This window comes from Archocentrus centrarchus, chromosome 6, assembly GCF_007364275.1.
Source record: "Archocentrus centrarchus isolate MPI-CPG fArcCen1 chromosome 6, fArcCen1, whole genome shotgun sequence".
Lineage (NCBI taxonomy): Eukaryota > Metazoa > Chordata > Actinopteri > Cichliformes > Cichlidae > Archocentrus > Archocentrus centrarchus.
This window is the reverse complement of record NC_044351.1, coordinates 5,604,841-5,609,486: the sequence shown is the minus strand read 5'-3', so window position 1 is coordinate 5,609,486 and position 4,646 is coordinate 5,604,841.

The window sequence follows — 4,646 nt, the reverse complement described above, 5'->3', positions numbered from 1 at the left end:
GATGGCTTTAAAAAAGAGTCAGTTTAAATGCAGCTATGGACAGATGTTACATTTAAACACTGCAGTCACTATAGTGTTCTAATTTAAAAAAAATATATATATATATCAGAGGATATCAGCATTAACGTGACTTTATGCACAAGCAACATGGCAAACATAAAGATAACTTCCCCAATAGGAACTAGCTGGTGCTATTTAATAAATGTGCAACAAAGCATCACAAAAAGATGGCCTGAAATGCAATAAATGTGGAAAACATGTCTTATGCAAACACTTGACCTTACTGGAAATTTGATTTAATTTCTTTATTCAGATTAAACATTATTTCCAGCTTATATTAGCAGTGTTCCCATTAAAACAGAATAGCTCAATAGCACAGTCATGTTTTGAGTGTGCTATTGAGTGTCAAATTCTTATAATGAATCTAAATGCCTGTATTTCCCATGCTATTCTTTTAACACCCAGGAAGAGAAACCGTTTTTTTTTTTGGCAGCTGCTGTGTTGAAAAGTAACAAATGTGCAAAAAAATTCAACACAACACTACCATTTATTTTCAAGTGCAATGGCACATTAGAAGATAGCTTAGATTAAGCTTTGGTTGGTTGCACTGCACTTTAGTATGGTTTGGACTGACTAATCCGCAGAGGTGGCAAAAGTACCGACATTCTGTACTTAAGTAGAAGTACAAGTACTTGTGTTAAAAACTACTTAAGTAAAAGTAAAAAGTACAAGTTCTGAAACGTACTCAAAGTAAGAAAGTAAAAGTAGGTCTTTGGAGGACATTTCTACCAGCTATTTTTTTGTAAAGCTAACTGAACCTTATTACATATTATAATAATGCAAAAATAATACATGAGAATAGAAACGTTATTCCAATCTACATTTTAATCCTAATAAATACTTGAATCTGTTATGTAGGACACAAGCTGTGAATGGTAATTTAAAAACAGCTCTGTTTTCTGTTACCGCCATATTAGAGGATGACTGTGCCTCCACACATATACACAAAAAATTTGTATACTCAGGGGTTACAGTGGGATTAGGAAGGTGGAGGAACCCTAAGATCAGCTGTAGTAAGAATCACAACTTTCTATTGTGAGCTCCAGTAAATTTTCTTGGTGTCGGGCTGTGATCAGCTGACCTGTGGTGCTGCTGCAGCTCTGAGGTTTACTGCTCTGTGTGGATGAACTGAATTCAAAAGGACTTAACCCAGTATTTCACAGCTATCTGAGCTGATCTCCATCCCCTACACTGACAGCATACAGGCTGTATAAATGTTGAATTCAGTGAATGAAACTAAGCATCAACAACTTTGATTCAAACTCATCTCTGCTACACTTCATGTAACCTGTAACTCTGACCATAGAGCTTCACTGTAAATACAGTACAGCAAGCTGACCTGTTTATCACACACTAAACTGCAGAGTATTTTCATACAATCTTTGAATTAACATACCTCAGTTTGTTTTGCAGTGCTTACCTTTAAATCTAACCTCTCTTCTTCCTCTTCTGTCCTCTTACATCTCTGAGTGAACTTCTCTCTCTTTTCTCTCCCTGAAATACAGCAGCTCTTCTTTTAGCTAGCAGACACACTGTGTGACAAACTGCAGACACTTTGTTTTGTTTGCTGATATTTGTTGAGCATTTAGAAACATTGCATTTAAAATTACCTGCAACACCTTACAGCCTTTATGCTCCTCTTCGGTAGCGATAGCTAAGATGCTGCAAGTACTGCGAGCACAACTTGCAGACATCAGCACTCAGTCTGGCCCACTGTAACCCCTGATTTAAAAAGTAAAATTTGTTCAGAAAAATAAATACTCAAGTACAGATACCTGAAAAATCTACTTAAGTACAGTAAAAAAGTATTTGTACTTCACCTCTGCTAATTGCAATATTAAAGTTGAACGTATCTGTATTGGCCAGCAATTACATCAGTTCTTCCAAGTATGTTAATTATTAGTTATAGATGTTGTTGGTAAACTGTGGGGAATCACCCTTAGCAAAGAAAACGTTTGCCATGTCCATCTTCCAGGGTTACTGCAGAGCTGGATACTGGATCAGAGGAATCATGTTTGTTTTACTTTTCAACGCCTTATGATTCATGAAATCACAGGAAGATCTGCCTTGCTGCATGATGATTCTCTGGTTTGCTTTCTCTGCACAGCCATATGCAGGAAAATAATTATCAAGACCTGGGGAGAAGAATTTCTCCTTTATTTCTCTTGCCTTGAATAAACTGTTACTATACTTGACAGTATATATAAATTTATTTTTGTACTGTTACTTGTTGCTTGTACTCTTATCAGAAAATGCCACAAATTGGAGCCTTATGGGATGCAGCATATAGTTGCTGTTAATTTCAAAATATATTCTGTTTATTAAAGAACTGTCATAATAAAAAATCAAATCTGTTTTTGTTAAACATCAGAAAGATCCTCTTTATAATCTTGATGTCTCAGTGACAGCATAAAGTCTGATACTATATCACAGTTTGGAAGTGTCAGATCAACATACTGGATTTAGTATTTGATTTTACTTCATCTTAGTGTGACTGGTAAATGGCTACTGTGTCTGATGAACATATACATACTTAAAGTGCAGGGAAACACTGAACGGGATGCAGGAGACAGAACGCACTGTATCTGATGGAGGCAGACTCTGAGAACTGAGGTTCGTCGAGACCACCTGTTTACCAAAGTTGGTGATTTAGCAGTTTTTTGATGCCCAGGTTCTTGTGAAACTCTTTATTCTGTCTCTTTCTCTGTCCCTATTGGCTTTTTTTCTGAGTAAATTCAAGACTGCTTCGACAAATCATACATATATAACTATGGTGCAAAAGTTGACAAAACAAATGTCTTAATATCTGTTCACCATTGCTTGTTCTAGAACCAACCTCCATCAGCAAATAATGTTTGCTAAGTCATAAAACTCTAAATGGTCAAACTTTCATTAATTTGATAGGAATGCATTTTTATTATTATTATTATTATTATATAATATTATATGCATATTTTATTATACTGACAATATCACAAAGTAAGCAATAGAAACATTCATCTTCTAATTCAGTATTCTTGTTCATAATAAAAAAAAAAGCTGAAGTCATGCAATAATAGGTGATTGCTAGTACCAATACCAAAGCATTTGAATAAACATCATTGAATTGGCTGCGCTAAAAGGTTTGACTCAATTTTTGAGCACAAGCAAAACGAAGCATCATGTATGTGTGAATTTCTCACGCCCATTTTATTTTTTCTAAATAAAATTGCTCCACAAAAATCTGCTTTATATTCAGATTGAACAAACAGTTTTGTTTTTTTGTTTTTGTTTTTTATTTTGTTTTTTTTTGACATACAAAGAAGTCAAAAATCAGTGGGAAAAGGCCTGTAATGAAACTGACCAGAAAGAGTACCTTGGGGTTCAAATGTATCTTCAATTTGTTACTTATGTAATCAAATATTTTGTGGGTCCAGTCAAAGTGAACAAAGACCAGAGACAGAAGAGAAATTTAAATCAAACCAAATCAAACTCACAAGTGGAAACCTGGTTTGACTTGTGTCTTCCCAGAGATGTCTAATACACATTAACTGTAACTATTATTTTTTGGTAGTTAGCATTATATACAACATATAGCATCTATCATGGATCTCTCAAGCCTGCCGTCAGGAGAAGTGTGGGTTTGTAGGTTGTTACTTTGCATATCATGGAGCTATAACAATTCCCTACCCTGTATTCTTTATTTAAATCTTAAGATTGTAAGTTACATATGTAGCCACACTGTAAACCCGGATAAGTTGAATCTACTTAAAAAAACCAAGGTAACTCGTTGCCTTAAATTTTTTAAGTAATGAAACAGTTCATTTAAATTAGCCTGTTTAGTAAGCACTACTCCATTTCCAGCTGAACTAAATTGTATGTTCTAATTGACCAAACTTATCTTTTATAGTTCATGAAAAAATAAAATGTCTTTTGATCAATCAATTCCTCCTATCCTTTTCATGGTTGTGTGGGGGCTGGAGCCTATCCCAGCTGACAAGGCAGTAAGATGCAGGGTACACCCCATACAGGTCACCAGCCTGTTGCAGGGCTGACACAGACAACCATTCACACCTGTGGGCAATTTAGAGAGACCAATTAACTTAACCCCAGTAACTGCATGTCTTCAGATTGTGGGAGGAAACCCATACAGACACAGGGAGAACATACATGAGTCCACACAGCAAGAGTCCCAGGCTAAGGTGGAATTGAACCCAGACTATCAGATAGCTATTCTAGTTGTGAGGCAGCAGTGGTAACCACCACGCCACCATGCTGCCCAGTAACACAAATATTTTTTACAGTGTTGAACTGTGTCTGTTTAAATTTGGTAAATAAACATGATAAAACTCAGCCCTGCTGAATGCTGGTACATTAACATTTACAAATAACATTTGTCCATGGAACAATAAAAAACTATCTGAGAGAGCGTTGTGAACAAAAACACCAAATGTCTACTATTCCAAACAGCAAGAGGCCTGTGCCAAGCCAGAATTGAACCCAGACCTTCTTGATGGCATTACACCTGTGAGGTAGCACCGCTAACCATCGTGCCACCATGCAGCTGCCCATTAGTCCAGTCTGTTAAAACTGGTATAAACTAGATT